The sequence below is a fragment of the Ambystoma mexicanum genome, chromosome 6p (assembly GCF_040938575.1).
Source record: "Ambystoma mexicanum isolate Mex_15411 chromosome 6p, UKY_AmexF1_1, whole genome shotgun sequence".
Lineage (NCBI taxonomy): Eukaryota > Metazoa > Chordata > Amphibia > Caudata > Ambystomatidae > Ambystoma > Ambystoma mexicanum.
Genome location: NC_090935.1, coordinates 266,453,485 through 266,474,060, shown reverse-complemented (window position 1 = coordinate 266,474,060; position 20,576 = coordinate 266,453,485).

The window sequence follows — 20,576 nt, the reverse complement described above, 5'->3', positions numbered from 1 at the left end:
TCCGATGGCGATGCCGAGTCTCACAATAAGGTAATGGTGCTAAAGCATGCACCCTCCACCTTGCCCTGATTACCAAATGATGCGGCAGAGCAGGATGAGGCACTTCCACCAAATCGGCAGTGAGGGCAAGAAAGGGATCCTGCACTCCCCCCAGGATGTCGAGGAGATGAAGAATATTTTTCCAGTGGTGTATTACTATTCTTAGAACACAGGAGGCCAGTAGTAATAGTACCAATATGGCCACTAGTATTTGGAATGGATTAGCTAAACAGGTGGGTTTCCAGGAAAACATGTAGTTCAACCAGTCATCATCTGCAATATCTTCTGCCCCTTCCACCATTTTCCTGTGTATTTCTGTTAATATGGCTATGGCATCCGTAAGGGTTCCATTTTCCTCATTGTGGGAGGGTGGGTATGTGCAGCAAGAAGGCCCAATGTTTGCGCATGTGCAATCCCTCCATGGCCATTATCAGATCGAGAACATATCTATTTTGAAGGGTCATGAGCCTTAGTGCTCTCAGCTATTCCTTTATGGCATTAAACCCTTTCAAAGTTTTGTTTATTGTCTGCAACAGTTACCATCAGTTTATCTGCAACCATCTGGCATTAGTGCTTGCTTGCAACCCGAGATTAAAGAAGGAAGCAAAGAACACTTCTCTTGTACTGAAAAGTGTATGCTCTCTGGTATATTTTTGCATGCCTCTATAATTCTTGGCAAATCGTAGTTACCCCTTCTAGTGCAAAGGACATTTTAGGTCTTAGTTTTGCGTTCATCATGGGGAAATGACCAATCTTACTATAGGGAATTCTTTTGTTGCCATTTCACTTTTCATTGTTTTACTCCTGTTTGCTGGTCTATCTACATTATAAATGTGTAATTCTCTTAATGCCATAAGAATAAGAAAATAAAGGCCGCAAAATGTAAATACATTTTTCTACAAGCATTATTGATAATGCTTTACCTTTTGCAAATAACTCAAGTGCTGAAAAAGATGTCAATTTAATGTGTCTGTTTTGTGGCCTCATTAAGAGTATGGCAGTAAGTGGTAAAATTGGCAGCACCTCTGTTGCAGCCAACTTTACCACTACAACAAATTATGAGGTCAGGCTTGGAGTGGAGAATTCTGGAGGTAAATTCTATCACTCATCGCCCAAAAATTGGCAGAATCGGTGGAATTACAATGGCATAAATTCTGCTGCGGTAATTCCACCAAAAAAAGCCCCATTGAGTTAACAGGGCTTGCACTGCCACCATCACTTGGAATCCGGCAGTAATTACACCAGACCAAGTGTTGGTAATGGTAATCCAGTTGGGCTGTATTCCGACAAAGTTATGAACCTTGTTTGGACTCTTCTCGAATCTTCTTCACCTTTGTGCTAAATGTGAGTGGACAGGGGGGTCTCTCCTTTGTAGAGTTGGACGTCAACGAGGTGTAACTAGGAACACCTTCCTTGACCCTTTACTGCAGACTCTCTAACTGCCTCCACTATGAATTATTAGACGAGATCTTGTCCCCCAAATTACCCAAAGGTTCGGGAGCCAGTTCAAACAGGACTCAATAACTGAAATAGAAAAAGTGCAACACAAAACCCAGCTTTATAATCATGAAAATAAAGCAGGGACAGAATACAAGCACATCATTCTTGGTGCTCCCAATGGTTATACAAAACCGTGTGGCATCCAGGCAGATGCAGAATCTCATTTCTGGTGGAAATACCAGACTGCACAGATGGCTAAACAATAATAGATCCTCCTGCAAGGGTGACTATGGTGTAACATTTGTGTTTGAAACTGTCATGTTCCTGTATGCAGTTTCAGGGAAGTTACTTTAAAGTCCCAGTGAGATGTTCCATGAGCTCTGGAGACCCACAGTTGATAAACTATTGCATGTCATATTTCTATGACTGTGGGCTGTCCTTGAGTGAGCTCTGCAAACCTATGCTTGATCAAATGTTTAATATTTGCGGTTTTCTGACTGCTGATTTCTCAATGTGTGAGAAAAAGTTATCAAAATATTGTCTCCCAGTAAAATGTCTCCACTACTGAGTTACCAAAACATTGTCTGCCAGAAGGTTGCTACGTCCATGTGGAAGAAAATGTGGCAAATTCACCATGAGCCAGACATTTCTATGCATTCCAGGGTTCTTAAAAGCTTACCAACAGTGTTTCAAGCCTGAATATCTCATACTGATTGAAGATGGAAAATGAAACTGTCACTCTCCACAGGCATCACTAGAGAGTGGCAGTATGTGAGAAGTAGAATCAACAGACCAGAGAAGTGCTTGTTATGACCATCTAAATCCAAACGAGTCCAGGGACACTCAGGAACAGCAGCCAATCCCAACCCTTCCCCAATTACAAGACACAGGTGAATCCACTCACCAAGAACCCAAACCAAAGAGAGCACTATAAAACCCAGCGACCACAGCTTGGGAACACTCACCTTTTTGGGCATTTTAGAACTAAAAGTAGCTTAGGACCAAACCCCCTGATCAAACCAGGACTTCACTGTGCTTATTCTTTACCTGACTCCTACATCCAAGCACATGGATTTTTCCACCCTTTGACTATCTGTTCAATGTGGAACTTCTGTTCTCACAAAGGAACACTGCAATTTTGGTGATCTATAGCCCAAATCTAGCCCAACTCAGAGCTTGCACCTGCATATTCCCAGCCAGCCATCCACCCATCAGTTTCTGCTTGCCCCTCATCCTCTCGATCTCTTGTCTGCTGCACTCATCTTCATTGTCTTCACTAGCATATTTACTCTTACATTCATCATTCATCCTGACTTTGCTTCATGGCTCCTTCTTCTCACTCTTCTCCTTCCCTTCTCTCATACCCATCAGCCTGAACTCGGTCTGACTTCTGCCTCATTCTCTAGCCTTGAATTGTCAAGATTTGGGAGTGCAGAGCAATATATTCCAGGGTCCTGAATTGTATAAGTTGCATAAATGTACTTCCAGTGCAAATGGATGTTTCCCTTGGTCCTCTTGGACTCTTGACATAACGAGTAATCAGAATACACTCAATAGGGTGTGTGTTGAAATTCAAAACAAATATTTGCAATACTGTCTAAACAAATATATACACAACTGATGTGTAAAAGATGTATAGAACACATTGATTCCAACAATGTAGAGAACACAATCATTCAAAAAATTCAAGATTCAAAAAAGTCATCTCCACTCGAAGACGTAATGCAAAGTAAAGACAGTGTGTCTTTCTCAAAAGGCAAAGAAATACTTAATACAAAGAAAAATATTCTTTCACAATGAAAGTTTTTTGTACACAAATACATTGTTACACCACTGGCTATTAACACTGTTTGTGTTCACAAGGCATTTCTAACATTGATTTCTCCTCTGATCACCTTAGTAATTCATCTTTAACTATAAATAGCATGAGGTAATGGTATTAATCCATCCAAAAAGTATGAGTTCTCAAACACCCACTGTGTTTCGGATAGTAACCTATCCTTTTTCAACAGAACCATATCATCAAATTGTGACACACATAAACATTTTTGGACACTTTTTACAAGTTTTCTTTTTTTTACTTTTAACATTTAGTTAACATGATAATTCTTCACAAAACAACACCCTCGGTTGTCTGACATATATAAACCAAACTTCTAGTTCTGTGGAGTCCTCCTGTATGTGTTCTAGTCTCTGTGAATAAAAAGATACAGATTTGTCAAAGAGGACTACCTGGAAAGTTGATGAGTTAAAATCTCCTTGAACTTGAAAACTTCTGACCCCACCCCTCTCTCTGTTAGTGTCCACCAAGGATCAGTCCTTGGAACACTGCTCTTCACAATCTATATATCTGCACTAGGAACACATCCCCTGTCTTTTGGCTTTCACTATCACCTTTTTTCTGATGGTACTTACATTGTGTCTCCTTTCCCTCCATCAACCCAGCCATCTTTGAATGGATTACACACCATCTGGCTGCAATTCATCAATGAATGGTTCTTCTACTGTCTCATGCTGAACTCTTCAAAATCCTAAGTACTCTTTGTCCTGGCATTCAATGCCATCCTTACCTTACCCTCTCCAATCTCCTTCCCACATGACCTTTTTCCTCCCTCACCTTAGGTTCACAATCGTGGGGTCCTCATTGATACAGACCTCTGACTGAAGCAATTCATCACCAACACAGTATCTGCTACTCATATGAACCACTTCAACAATCAGAAAATGTCTCCTTTCCTCACTAATGACTCTATGAAAACTCAAATCTACAACATTGTTCTCAGAAAACTGAACTACTTCTCAAACATGCACTTTGGCCTTCCTCCCTGTCGACAAAGTTTGCAACTTTGCTACCTATATTCTACAACCTACCCATATTCTACCTCATTTCTGCTTATTGACACCATTCTAATTGGCATCTACATATACATACATAAGCTAGCACCCAAATATTTTACTGATAAATTCACGCTGAACCACTCTCTGAGACCCACACGATGCATATGCACACTGCCTCGCCACACCAAGATTCAAACGGCAGAATGCCAGTGGCAGGAGCTTCCCAATGGTGGCCGCCAAACAGTGGAAGAACCTACCAACCTCACTGAGAGCTGAAAGTTTCTACTGGGCTTTCCTCAAGCACCTAAAAACCTGGCTCTTGTCTCAACGACTATTAAAATAACTTCTACACTCACACCAAGTATGCCCAATGCACCTAGCTCCACAGTATCATTGTATATACTTTATCACTGTCTTGTCATAATCTACTTCCATTGCTGTAGTCATACTGTAATAGCAACCATAATATTCATAACCATGCCATAACCACTTTGTATTGAACTGTTTCACCTGAAACTATGTAACCACATTGCAACCTGAACATTCATGTAACCATGTAACATATGTAACCGGCTTTGCTTGTTGCTTGTCAAGTAATACGCCTAGATGCCCTCGGGCTTGTAGCGCTGTATAAATAAATAAATAAACAAACAAATAAAACAACTTCTCCATTCTCAACTTCCTTCTGATAGTCTTCAACACTATACATTGACTTGAACCTCAGCTAATGTTATCTCTGTCTACACACCATCTCATTCCCTGTGCTCTTCCCTGCGCTCAGGTTCACTGTCATATGCCTCCCCCCTTGCCTCTTCTCACTTATGCTCTTTCTTTAAAGCTTGGCTTAAAGTTCATATACTGGCCAAAGAGGGAACTCCCCCCACTTCCACCCTATCAGTTCCCACCACTCCCGCCAATATCACATGATAGTGTAATTATATATATTTGTACCGTACTCCTAATTAGTTTACAGAACTTTACCCCATAGGTTAATTGTATTTTTATATGTCTCCTGTCAGTCCTATATTGTTCACTCCCTCATAACCTTGCTGATCACTTGTTCTCTTCTTTGTGCTATTGTACAGTCACCCTTCTGGAAATGTCTCTGCTATTTTTTATTGTGTGATTGTAAGCAATTGACATTGACATCCTGTTTCTTCAAATAAATAAAAGTACAAATACAAATTCTAAATACAAACCACTCTATTTTAAGATTAAAATCGATTGAGGAAATATGCTTAAAGGTTAATGCTTGATGATAAAAATCCATCTTAAGTACAACAGAAACTGAAAGAACTCCAACCAAAAAGTACTAGATATTAGATGGTCAACAAAAAAAAACAATGACCTTTTGTATTGCACTTCATGCCAGAGACCTTTCTCTAAGCACAGGACCGGTATTCAAACCCATTCTACTGTGTTAGTTTTATTTTCAAGACAAATGTGTTGCTCCGAGCTATCCTCCCACTGTAGGTGAACGAACATTGTTAGTATATGAAAGAAAGATTAAGGGCCTCATTACACGGATGGCGGAGAACCATGGCGCTATTAGCGCCATGGTTCATGCCGGTAAAGTACCGGCACCGCCTTGGCGGAAAGGGGAATTACCGCCCCATTCCAAGGTTGGCGGGGCGGTAATTCCCCCTTCCACCATTGCCCTTCCCCATTCCCATTTTTGGCCCATAGGGCTCAATGGGTATGGGGAAGGTGCTAATTACGGTACCGCAAATTGCGGTACCGTAATTAGCTCCCTGGGTCCCTTTGCGGGTTGGTTTTTAACGCCTGCAAAAAGCAGGCGTTAAATCCCCCAACCCGCAAAGGGCCCTCGTAGTAAGGCGGTAAGGATTTACCGGTACCGGTATTTTACCAGTACCGGTAAATCCTTACCGCCATCCGTGTAATGAGGCCCTAAGATGCAAGAAATATATTATAAACCTAACAGTCATTGAATTAATAGCACTTGAAGTCCACTACGTCTTTAAGCACCGTAGACTAACATTTAAAAGAAGGCAAGTTCAGGCTTAATGAACAATCAACAGTGATGAAACTAAAACGTGGGAGATTTCCTACCCAACCTAATCCAACTCAGTGGGCCTCATTACGAGGTAGGTGGTAAGGGATTACCAGCACCGGTAAGGACACCAGTGAAGGTAATCCCTTACCACCCTATTCTGAGGTCCCTTAGCGGGTCCCTTCCTTAACGCCTGGTCTGACCAGGTGTTAAGGATAGGACCCGTTAAGGGACTTCAGAGCTAATAACGTACTGCAAATTGCGGTACCGTTATTAGCTCCATCCCCATTCCCATTGAGCCCTATAGGGGCTTGAATGGGAATGGGGAATGGTTTCCAGAATGGGGATTTACCGGGTCCTCCAAGGTTGGAATGACCCGGTAAGTCCCTATTTTGAGAACCCGAGCCGGAATGCGGTAAGGGGGTAGCCATGGTGCTAATAGCACCATGCATGGCTACCTCCTACCTCGTAATGAGGCCCAGTTTATCTAAAGAATGTCACAGTTGCTGGTGTAACAGCGATTTTGGAAATGTCCTAGGACTGATGGAAAGAAAGAGATGAACAGTGCGTCAACTACTGTATTCATTAGAAGCATGAAGCGAAAGACTGACAAAGCTAAAGATAATTCCAAGTCGACCAAAGACTGATCAGGGATCAAAGAAACTTGTTGTAGAGTTGGAGCGAGGAACTGTAAAAATGTGATCGGAGAGACTAAAAAGGCAAGGAGGCCTATCACATGCCCTACCCGAGACTACTCAGTTCCAGGATGCAACCTCCATGTGGATGCAACCATGTTAAATAAAAAAGTCACTTTTATTTTTTAATGTAGTCCTCCATTTTTGGTGATAGGAACATTCTCACAAGGTATTGTATAGAACTTCACCAATGACCACATATGTTTAACATTATGTTGTTCATATATTTATTAATTTTGGATCAGTGTTTTAATTCATTAATAGGACTCAGTGTATTTGGTAAAACAGTAAAAAGCTGATGGCTTGAAGGTTTTAAATGAATCATAAGCTTTGGCTTTGCTCTGGACAAGACTGTAGGCAATTGGTTTTCAACCTGCATAATTAGAGGGTACATGGTCGCACCCAAAATAGTGAAGTCCATCCTGTCAGAGGGATGCAAACCCAGATCACATCGATTCTTCCTTTTTTTGAAAGTTGAGTAATCAATCCACTAAACTACCAATGCTGAGTTTTTGAAGCATATCCAAACCCATCTACGTATAAGCACATAACAATACAGTAGTATGTGCCTGGATCCAGCATGGTGATGTCATTGATTGCCTACACTGCAGACCAGTGCACAATGTGACATGTTAGTAAGGCTAAATATTTTCACATGATTAGTGCAAAGTGCAGTGTCACAAATTTGCATGGGACCAAGAGGAACACCAAAACCCCACAGTCAAGATCAAATCATGTATTAAGGAAATACAATTACAAAACAGGGCCAGCTTACAAATAAATAGGATCTTTCAAAACCAAAACCTCAGGATGGCTCACGTCCTGGGCTGAATATAGAGTCTCCAACTCTGGAAGGGCTTGACAGAGTTCTACCCAGTCACTAGGGCTCTTGCCTCCCCTCAGCCTCTCAAACGTCCTTCATAGTCCTTAGAGGTCGAAAGGACTATATCAACCTTCTCAATCTCCTGGGTGTAGAGGGCATTAGGATTTCCCAAACCATTCTTTCATTGAATAATTTGCTATTGGTTTTCCCGAGTCCCATACCCAAAACTGTCTCTAGCTCATATTCGTTTAGTTAACTGTCAATAGGAGTAGCTGGCAGGGATGACTGGAATGGTGTCCCTTTAGGCTTGTCCTTTGGGCCTGACCTGCGAAATGAGAGGATTACTGCTGGCTTAGTTGCAGTGTGGGGCTGAGTAAGCAGTTTAGCCACTACTCATACTCTTTAAGTGCATTAATCATTTCTTCACAGTTGTACCTTCCGTGTTGGATAGATATCCAATAAATTGTACTTTGTAACTGATTTATCTTGAGATTCTTTCTGTGGTTGTTGAACTTATAATGGTTGTTAAATCACAATGTATCTTTAAGTGTACTTCCTACATGATTGTTAGTCTTAGATCAATTGTGTGTCGTAGAGTGCATCTGTATCCTCATTCTTGTGGTTAATGAGCTTAAATCTGCAATTGGTTTGAGAGGTATTAAGGTACTTATGTTTTTCCATCCTAGAAAAGTGGACTTCATGCACCAAAATACTGTTGACCTCTCAAACCTAATGTTTTGATTATTCAGACAGGTGTTTAATGCCAGATTTTCAATTACTCAAAGATTATCTCTTGAACAACAGAAAGCATGTAACAACTTGTGTCATTCCTCTCACTATAATTGTCTATTTGAGTTGACCTGGGATTTGTCTCCCAGGTCTTCACTATTTCAATCTTTTTCACTAAGAAAGCAGATGTTGAGCCTCATTACACGGAAGGCGGTAAGGGTTAATGGTCCCCGGTAAGGGTACCTTACCGCCTTACTATGAGGTCCCTTTGCGGGACCCGACCTTAATGGCTGGTGTAGACCAGCCTTAAAGTTGGGACCCGCAACGGGACCTTGGTGCTAATTACGGTACCTCAATTTGCAGTACCATAATTAGCTCCTTTCCCATTCTCATTATGCCCTATGGGGTAAAAATGGGAATGGGGAAGGGCCATGGAGAAAGGGGGAATTACCGCCCCACCAACCTTGGAATGGGGTGGTAATTCCCCTTTCCTCCATGGTGGTACTGGTATGGTACCGGCGGCAACCATGGTGCTAATAGCACCATGGTTTACCGCCTACAGTGTAATGAGGCCCTTTGTGTTCCTTCATTCATCGGTTCTCTGACTTTTAAAGTTCCTCTAATTTGGACTGCTTTTGACTCCCAGACTTACAGTAGTTTAAGCCTTTTCTTTTCTTAGATAGCAGACTACATTTCACAAAATGCATCGACCCTATCATGCCTAGCATGTCTCTGTCTTGACCTGGTGTGATTCTCAAAATTACCAACATCGATTCTTTAATTTAAACACAGTGCACCATGGGGCTCATTAAGAGGTTGGAGGTAAGTACCGGTCATTACTGGCATGGAGCAAATACTGTGTCCGTTCTGGCAATAGCAGCCTATTTCGACTTTGCGGGCACGAGCTTTGCACCATGCCGGTAACGACCTTACCGCCATGCCGGTAAAGGGTGAAAAATCACCCTTACCAGCATTGCGCGAAGCGTAGATCGCTCCACCGCCATCCAAGCCATCTGTATTAGCGGTCACTGCTATTATTAGTGACCACTAATAAGTGGAACCGGAACTAGCGTCATCGCACAGGAACGGGAAAGAGCATGGCGGCCATCTTTAAAAACACAATACATTGCCATCCTCTGTAACCAGGACCCCAATCCCGACCACACCTCTTCCTCACCTGTAACATAACATGCTGCATCTAATAATGACAAAATCTCTCAAAAAAAGCGCAGACCGCCTGCGCAAGGAGCGCTTCTCACAGGAGGAGCTGAACATGCTCGCCGAGACGCTGCAGGAACATGCAGAGGTAGTTTTCTCTACCAACATGTCCCGACCCCTCAATGCTGTGCAATAGGCCATATGGGCGGAGGTGGCGCAGAAAGTGAGTGCCGTTGGCACCATCCACGCACACCAAAAGACGTCCGGAAGCGCTGGGACGACCTGCGCTTACGCGTGCGCAACATCCTCGCGGTCAACCGTAAACAGGGGATGGATACAGGTGGTGGTACGGACTCCCCCATCAAGTTGCAACCGTGGGAGGAGATCTGTGCAAGCACAATAGGGATGGAGGCCATAGAAGGAGTGGGGGACATGGAGCGAGGAGCCCCGTCTTCGACAGATGCAGGTAGGTGTCACAAAATAAACACTCTAAAGTACAACATGATGATGTCCCCCTGAACTGACAGTGCAATGATGGAAGGCAGGGTCCACCAGAAACATTTTTGCAAGACTGCCTACAGGCAGTGCACAGCACCAACTCGTCCACATGCATGATGCACCCCATATATGTCTCTTCCCAGACGCATCCCTTCATTACCCACCCAAAAGCCAAGCAACCCGTATGTCACTACCCCAATGGCAATCTCCTGCCATTCCATAGAGAAATAGCAAACCCAATGCATGCCTGATGCACGTTGACCCATCACTAATGCCCTCCCTCTCTTGCTCCCCCACAGGCACGCAATCAGACACTGATGAGCAGGACACCAGGGAGGATGTTGCAACGCCCCATAGGGGCATGGAGGAACCAAACCGCCCCTCTACATCAAGGGGAAGAGGGCAATCTGCAGTATTGCGCAAGGGAAAGACAACCCCAGTACCTCCACCACCAATTTCCATTACGGCCAACACCACAGCACCCACACCAGCCACCAACACCCAGGAGCCAGTGGCTGAAGGCACTGTTTCAGGTGCCAGGAGTATTGTTGGGGAGACAGCTGCCACAGCAGCTGTGTCCGACCATGAGGCTGAAAGTCTCACACAAGGCACAACTGCCGCTACAGGACCACTGCATTCACCACAACTCTCACCAACCAGCATTGACAACATCAACAGGCAAGTGCTGTCTGCTGGGGAGTCATGGGCCACCAGTTTCAGCCCCCCACAAAGCCTGACTGAGGAAGCAACGATGGCAGTGGCACATCATAGCTCCACCAGTGTCCCAATCAGCCAAGAGGCGATGAGGGCAATTCAACAGCGGAAGGAGGAGCTGGCAGGGCGTTAACCCAGCATATCACAGAATGTGGACATGCAAGGGATGAGATGAGGGAATGCGCCTCTTCCATCAGATCTGCTATTGAGACAAGCTCCAAAGAAATTTGTAGTGAATTGGCAGCAATGAGGCAGGTACTCTCATAAATGGTGGCAGCAATGCAGTGAACTTTGAAAGCTTTTATTTGACATCTACCAGGATTGTCTTGCCCGAATGTGTCATTATCCTTATGCGATATGGTCATGTAAGTGTAATCGAAAATACGAATTAAGCCTCATCAATTCTTATAAATTACTGACTTCCGTTTCTATTTTTTGTAACTAGCTTACACTGATTTATGGATTATTTGCGCCCAAAAAAATGTGATTTGTGCACCATTCTGCCCGCAAATCCCTGTTTAACAAATGGGGATTTAAGGGCAGAATGGCGCACAAATCCAGTTTTTTCCGGCGCAAATGATCCATGAATCAGGGCCATAGTGTTTAGACTTGGAAAGAAGACTATTCTTTGTAAATTGACAAGACATTTCTGTCATACAAAGCTGGCCTTTTTAATTTTGGCATAGTGTAAAATGCATACATAAAAACTTTGCACATGCTTTTTATGTTCCGTCATATGTTCATTTATTTGTATGGCAGAGAATGAACAATGCTGTGTAATTACTAATTATAGCACAGTGCCCATTCTGGCCTTTTTCATTTTGGCATAGTGTAAAATGCATGCATAATGACTTTTCACATGCTTTTTACGTTCCGCCATATGTTCATTTATTTGTATGGCGGAGCATGGGTAATTCAGTGGAATTGCCAATTACGCCACAGTACCCACTCTGCCATAAACGCCAGCATGCATTAGAAACAGCATCTGATTTATGTACTGGCAGTACTTCATTTGATTCTTATGGAAACAACCATCTTTGAAAGCCTGCTAAAAGAAAGTGAATTCTGTAGAAATCCATTGAAAACAATAACTGCCATGTGCAAATGGCAGGAAGCATTTACCGCATTTGCAAAGTGCAAAATGTTGTGGGGTGCATTTAAAGGCCCCACACAGATGTCCCTTTCACATGAATAGCATGATTTTAAACACTGAAACTAAAACGACCTGGACTTTGTTTTTGCTTTTCAAGTAAAAAATTAAAGAGCCATGTGGAAAAGGGCTTACCTGTCATTACCAATGTATAAGCAGCATTTTAATATACAAAAGAAGGAGCAATCAAAGACCCGTGTCACATGGAGAACAGGATTCTTACACATTGAAAACAAAAACGGCCTGCACAGGTGTGTGCAGATAAAAACAGGTTTAAAAGAAAAAATGAAAAAATATCACTGCACACAGGAAAATGTCAGGAAAACAAAACATGATGCGTGGGTTGACAAAGAACAATGTATATTATGTTTCACCTGCAGTTCTCCAGTGACATTTGAAGAGCCACTTTGTCTTCATGGAAAATATCAGCCCAAGGCAGACCCTTTTACTGGCTGGGGGCAAAACTAAACAAGAACATCTCCCACTTCCAGCCTGGCCTCTCCCATCTAATGACCAACCGCAATAAAAATGTTGTGGCAAATGTGTTCTCCGGACCTGCTGGCTCTGAAAGCATTGACTTCAAGAAAAGTCAACCTTGGCTGGAGCATGACTAATATGTGTCAACATGGGGGCACCCACTTCAAAGAGCAATCTTCCAGCACAAAGGAGACTGATTAAAAAATCTCTGGCCACAGGCTGATCCAGTGAAAACAAATGGCCAGAAGACAGGAGTTGGGGGCATTTGTCTCAAATGAAGATTCACCATTAATTGCAAAGGACTGTTATCATTTAGCCCTTTTTCTCAGCCATCATAAGGCAGATGTATTTCATATGTGTACTATGTTTTATGTAATTTCCAGGTGATTTGGGGGATATAAAATTCATCCACATGCCACTTATCGAACTGTAATGGCTATCTAAGATGCGTTTCTGGCTGATCTGAATATGTTCCAAATGTGAGAGTTGGTGAGCGGGTGGAAAATGAAATTAAGCATGTGCTTAATAATTTATATATTCATAACTGTTGTACTTTTTATGGAAACGGCAGAAATATGCCACATGGCCATGCTACATGATACATATTTTGTGGTCAGCTTATCTAATTCCCCATTATTAGCTGAAACAGAAAATAGGTTTAGTATGGCAGTTGCTAGTAAAATTATGAAATTGTGATACAAAACTAGTTTATGCCAAAAAGTTGAAAGGAGAACAAAGGGGCGATTACAAATGGGAATTGTCATATGTTCCTCCAGACCCTCAAACCAATCCTGACTTGGAAGCTGGGTTTGGGAGGAGAGAGAAGGGTAATTGTCCAATCATAGTGGTAGGGATTATTGCAGGGTACTTCCCCAAAATTGTAAAATTGGTGGTGTCATTGCTGCTATATACAGGGTACTGCACTAGGATAGGTGGCACAAAAAAAGAGACACACATGGACAGACAGAGAGGAGAGACAGACCCTCAGGAAGACTGAAACTTACCATCTGACAGCTGTAAGGAGACACCAGGGGAGATTGCTGAGAGCGCATCTGGGTGGAGCTGTCTATTCCTAAGAAAGCCTAAAAGCTGGCTGGGTCCTATGGTGGAGAGCGGGAGGCCATCTTTGAGAGTGGAGTGATCAAACCCCTGCCCTACCTTTCCAGAGTGTCCTGAGATGCAGCTGGCTTTCCTGAACCTTAAACCGAGGCTTGGTATGTAAGTAGAACTGAGCACTGGGAAACAAAAAGGTGGGGGGGGTCTGCTTGCCTTGAATCTTTTCCCTTTATAGTTGGTGTGTAGATTCTTCATCTATTTAAACAATAATATTAATTCATTCCCCTTTTGGAAGAACACTATGGGGTGCATTTTGTTCAAATTCAAAATTAACAAAGCTAACTTCCCAGTGTGTGCTGAAAACTATAGCCTATACATTAATTGGGTAATCCTTGTTGTCCAGCTGACCCCGACTTCTTAAGGAAGAGGGGTATCTTTGTTCTTAAATCATTCCAACCCTTTTCTGCAGCATACCCAACACAGGCCTTTGAGTAACGGGGTGGGGTCTGAAATCCAAAATTCTCCAAATCATTCCAATGTTTCCGTCTGACTTCACAACATAGACCAAAGAAAGGGGGTGTCTGAAAAACAAAGCGATAAATCACCCTGGGTTTATTTTAAACCAAAAGTGTGGGTGAAATAATAATTGCCATATGTATTTTTACCAATTTTGAAATCCTGCTGCTACCATTTTAAGCCTGCGGAAAAATCTAAATCACACAACATTACATAAGTGCCTTTGTTATTGATAAGTGTAATTATTTTATGATTTGAAATTTGCAGAAAGGGAAGAATTGTGACTGTGTTCTTTTTAATTTCACTTTTGCAATTTATTTATGCTGAGAGAAGATGATTGTGTTATGCCACGGATAAAGTGGTGTTGACATTTTTCATGCTAATTTCTATTCTGTTACAGTGTAAGGTGCTTCACCTGCGTGTACACCTGTTTTGCACTTTGTAGTGGGAATGTAGAGCAAACATTTGGAACTATCATGCAAAAAAGTGAAAAGTAACATGTCCCCTTGAGCAATTCATAAGCCCTTACAAAATAACCACCACTGTATTTTATTGAAATTTTGTTAATATTTTCAGGCATCTCCTGAAATACTGAAAAACCAAATGACTGTTCATAGTGCCCAAATAATTGTTTCAATTAGTATCAACAGACTAAAATGAATTACATGACATTACTGATAGTGATGATCAAACCCTGCCCTCCTGGGGCTGCCTACTCTCAAGCAAGTATTCTAACCTAAAGTCAGTCCATGCTCTGGAGAAGATCCCTGTCTAAACACTTATGTGCCTGAGTTTCAATCATGTTAGTGTCATTGCTGCCAGCGTGACTAACTGTAATATAAATACACCAAGTGAGTCAGAGCCAATAGGGGCAAGTACAAATGACCTCACGTCTCTTTACAAATTACAGTCACATACAGTTACATAGATGGCAAAATGCCCCACAAACTAGTACCTACTGTTAGGTGTGTTTACTATTGGTGACTATCCAACAAGTCAATACAATGAAGGGATTGGAGGGGTTCTATACAGGAGCATGTAGACATGGCGTGATTAATACACAAAGAGGTATCACTCTTAATTATGATTCAATAAGCACAGTTGCAGAAAATCAAATGTATGTAGGTGAGACGTGCCAGAGCTGTGTGAAATTATGAAATGATGAACCTGCATAAAGAAACCATGCCAAACGCCAAACCACCTAAGGAAACACCAGTGGGTCAACATTTTACAAAGGATTAACACAAATTGAAGGCTCTATCAGTGATGGATTTAAAAGGAGACATGCTGAATACCACAGAGAGATGAGCATGGAAGTTCAATTGTGTGTATATGCTTAACCTGAAAAACAGAGGTCTAAACATTCATATAGGATATATGACTCACTAGGAACAACCCTGGGCCTGGAACTAGCAAGGTAACTACATCAACAAAGCCTGAAAACAACCACATCTCACCAACAGCTGTTGGAGACTACTGTTCAGCAATTCTAATGGGTAAGGGCACAGGAGATTCAGAACAGAAATCTGGGGTATCTTACTGCAAATGGGTGCTTCACTTTATTGCACATTATGCACTCTGAGATAACAGCGGACATTGCACCATTCAAAAATGGGTAATTTGTTTTATGTTCTTAACATTGTTTGCCATCCAGGAAGCTATTTTAAAGCTTAAGGCATACAGAGGTAATATTGGAGACTGCATCACTTTAACATTGATGTCATATTTTGCAGTGATTGCATACCAGCCAGGAAAACCTTACCAGCTATATTGAAATCACTACATGATCCTGACACTATATGCCTGCTTGCCAATTGTGTGTTTTAGATACTTCACACTCAATTTTTTTTATTAAAGAGTATCAGTGATGTTAGGAAATAATGCGCTTGTACTTTAAGATGGCCTTTGCCTAACTTTGAGACCATATTATATTCAACAGTGTCACATGAATAATACTGTTTTCATAAAATGTGACTATAAGCTAGAAAAGTGGGATTGGGTTTAGAAGACTGTGGAGGAAAGGCTCAAGGGAGAAAAGACTGAAAGTTATTTTTCCAAAAATAACTTTTGGTCTTTTCTCCCCTGAAGATTTCTGACTTGGCCCCGACAAACCCAGTCCCACACCCCCACGCCCACACCCCTACTTACCTTGCGGCAGCACACTTTGCTGCATGCCACTGACTCTCTTTGTCCCTGTGACACCTGTTCTCTTTCACTTCTGTGATTGGGAACCGGCGCCGCAGGGACCTTTCCTTTTATTTATTTTTTACTTGTTACGGGATCGGCTAGGGGGGCACCCCTGAAACCCCTGCTCACAGTATAGTGAACAAGTGTGTGAGGGACTCCCCCGCAACCCTGGCCACCGGATGGGGGATTTGGTCAAATCTGTCAGCCATTTGGAATTTTTGAACATCTGACATTCAGCCAAATCTCCCATTCATGGTTAAAAATCTTGGTCTTTTTGGACGTTTCCAAAAAGTCGACTATATTAATTGAAAACTGGTATGTGCTACTTAATCCTTTTGGTCATTTTAATTAAGGTAACACATCATACAATCTATGGGATGCAGAATAACTCTGACACCCAATGATAAGACTGACTCAGGAAGTTGCCAAAGTTTCTCATCAGACTGTTTTATTTTCACTTGTCTAAAACAGGGAGTTAAAACGGACAACAATGGCCATCGCACAAGTTACTCAAAGTTTTTCATAAAAATTATTATTATATAGCAAAAACTCACCATACGTGACGTCATACTACATGGCAAACTAAGAAAACCTATGGGAGATTGTGGTTGGCTTAAGGGGACCATCCAAGTATACTTTTTATAAGGGTTGGGTTTGTGATTGTGTCTCTACAGTCAGGTGTACAATGTATGCCGACTCCTAGTGCAAGTCATATTCAACAATATTAGATACACAGTACATCATTGGCTCTCAAACTATAATGCCCTTCGTTATATGGCCTTCTACAATTGGTTGGTGCCCTCCTGGAATATTTAACTCACTAGAAGCACGTAAGCTGGTACCCCAGGTGTCAGTGGTTGGACTTTGACCCCAGCTAATTAGCCCAACATTCATCATCACTCAAGCCTTCTGTCATGCAGATTGTCCTTGTACTTGGTCTTGCAAAGTATCCTTTCTCTTGAGAATACACAAGAGTGCAAGCACGTTCTTATCTTTAAGTCTGTTGCTGCATGCCGAGTTTCTATTTCCATCTAACCCATGTGACAGGAGACTGTGCTTCGGCTCCTTTCTCGTATTTAATAGTATTAAATCAATAAAACATGGTGCTCTTAGTGTCTCTTAGTCACACCTTAATGCAGGATGGCTCAGCTTCCCAAGTTCACTGTTCTTCAACGATAGATAACTAGTTCTAGGCTGTTCCAGCCCTTGACACCAGGCCAGACAGCCTTCTCGATCCATTATCAATCTTCAGCTGCTTTCTTGCTGCAACACACTCATAGCTATTAATCCTTCTTTCTCTGTGGTTTGAGCTTACTAAAATTGTGACATCGAATATCCAGTTTCTATATATAGTGGCGGCACTGCCGTCAGTCTATTAACTACATATAGTCAGCCTTATGATTACTTAGTCTACTTGCATTGCTGCATTTATACATATATAATATGGCTTGCATTGTCTGCAGTGCTCTTCACACATGCAGTCTTCGTTCCAGAGAAGAAAGCTTACTTGATTCTTCATTTTGTCATCAGATTCTATAAGGACTATACATCCTCTTCTTCAGCTACTCTTCTAAGTGTGTCACACTTACTACCCGTGAAGTCACTAATCTTCTCTTTTAATCATTTTCATATGGTGAAATTGGGACCTTGGGAATTAACCCGGGACAACATAATGTGACAAGTAATCTACACTATTACATAACACAGTTTTACAATGCTTCGGCACATGTCCGGTTTTGAAAAAGGCCCATAGGCTGAAACATGTGTTAACCAATGGGCACAAATAACATTAAACGAACATGTGGCACATTTCAGATAGTGTCTTTCTGTTTTCATAGATAAAAAATGCATGGAGTAAAACAAAATACCCTGTTAAATGGCTGACATAAAAACAAAAAAGGGGCCCATCATTCATGAGATTAACACTCACAATACTTGAATGTTCTAACGTTTTGCCCACCAATGGTTTTGCTATGTCTTGTGTCTTCATGATTAAGACTCTGAGAAACGGTGCACTCATATGAGTCTTGGACAGGACATACATGTGCACATACTCCTGTTGAAGGACAAGGTATGACATAGAGATGATGGTTGTCTATGTAGTAGAGTAGAACTCTTCAGAGCACAGTGGCCAGGTGCCAGCCAAGACAGCTAAATTCCCTTTGCTTCAAGCTCTTTAGAACCATGGATATGCTATTATAAGAACCTAAGCAAAGAGAGTTTTTCCAGTGTTCCCTTAAATGAAATCAAGCCATAATGATTACATTTTCTTTCGTAAACAGGAAGCTCTTTCCTCACCATCTTCATCGACTAGAAGGGATGCAGTAAACAGAGCGGATTTGTACTTGAAGGCAGTCACACTTGTAAGCCAAGGAGATGTGTTTGAAAGTCAAGCTGATGTGTTTGCAAGCACAGACACCTATCAACAGTTACATAAATGTAGTATCCTGAAGAATCCGTGTAACAGCATGCTGATATGAAACAGATGGGGGCTTGCTGACACATTGGTTGAAATGGCTGTCTAATCAACTGCATTATGCACTAAAGTATCATGATCAGCAGCTGCAAAATATGAAGTGTGAAAAAGAAAGTCAATGAACATGAAAGATGTGGAAATTCTTTGAAATATATTTTCCTCAAAAGTGCTGGTGAACTCAATTGTGAATGCACAGTATATTGCATGTAAATATTGTATATTCATTTCATTTTGAGTTAAAAGGTGATATCATTTCAGTAGCAATGATTGAATAGGAGTCCTGCATTCCTAGGTCTGGATGTGTTCAGAAAGACCACATAGTTCATATAAATGTTTTAAGAAGAATTAAATGAAGCAACATAGCGTGACACGGTAGATAACAACTTGATCAGCCGTGCATCACAGATATTTTGGGGCCACGCAAGCAGTGGCATGTATTGATAAGAGGGTCATTGTGGGTGATAAAAAGTGATATGTCCAAAGGTCGCTCTCAAGAACAGTATGCCAAAAATACATATGTTTAATATTTGACTAACGACAATCACTGTTGGTCCCTGACTGAAAATATGTGTTGTCTGTACAACTCATTCCATCCCCTGTCATTTGTGGAATCCCTGCTAAAACAAGTGTGGAATGCACACCACACAAACTAGTCACTCTGATTGAATACACCAACCTCCATGTATATCCTTGAAGCCAGTCACTGTGCTTTTTTCACTTTCCATAAAAACATCCCACGTGCTCACTATGATGCCAGTGCTGGAGGGGTCCCCAAGCTAAGGTATACTTTTACACCAATGAAGCACAAGATAGAGGACTGCATCACGACATCAATACGAATATCACGAGATAGCAATGGTAATAAACAAGCACAATGAGAGTTAGCAGAAAGTATGGTTTTGATATCGTTTTTATATTGTTGCATTAAGATAAGCTGTTACATTGCTCAGGTTTCTGTCAGTAGGCTATTCCAGAGTATGGGGAGAATAACTGTGTGGTGGCCTCACATAACCACTGCACATAGCATTGATTGAAGAAGGGGGTTTATTATGCAATTGTACATATGTAAATCAACAGGAATTTGGACAATCAGTAAATAGCCAATATTGTCCTGTATTGATGTCCTGCAGTTAATTCACTGCCAGTGTATATTGTCATAGGTGCTGGCCTGGTGTAAGCATGGATTGTATCCTGGAAGTGAATCCCCGGTCTCTGGGTGGAACGAGTGCTGGGGAGAGACTGCTCAGTCTCCCTGCCGCTCTGCCTTTCTTGCTTTACTGCGCCGCGCGTTGACCACTGCGCATATCTCACATCCTCGTAGTCTCGCGAGATCATGCAAAGGCCGTGATCACACGAGGCTGCATCTCTACAAACTGAAACTCTCTGCTCCATCATTTTTTTTAAATCTGGAGCCCGGGACTTTTGATAGCAGTTTTATTTTTCACATGCGAATCTGAGAAAGAATATGTTGTTTGCGTTTCCTGGTAAGATATGCTGGAGCCAAGGCAGGGGCCTAGTGCTCGAGGTCAATCCTACATTTAGTGGCAATATTTGAAGCAATAATACAGGCAAAACGATTGCACCTTGTAATTCCTAAAACTCCCCTATGGAGTCCATTAATGGGGACTAAGACTACCTTACTGCCAGACATACTCCAGTGATAATTACACTGGGCTGAGTTGCGGTAATGGTAAACGAGTTTGACCTTAAGTGGCAGTAATGAACATTACCACCAATGAGGTCCTGTATTTTTTTATTAATATAAATGG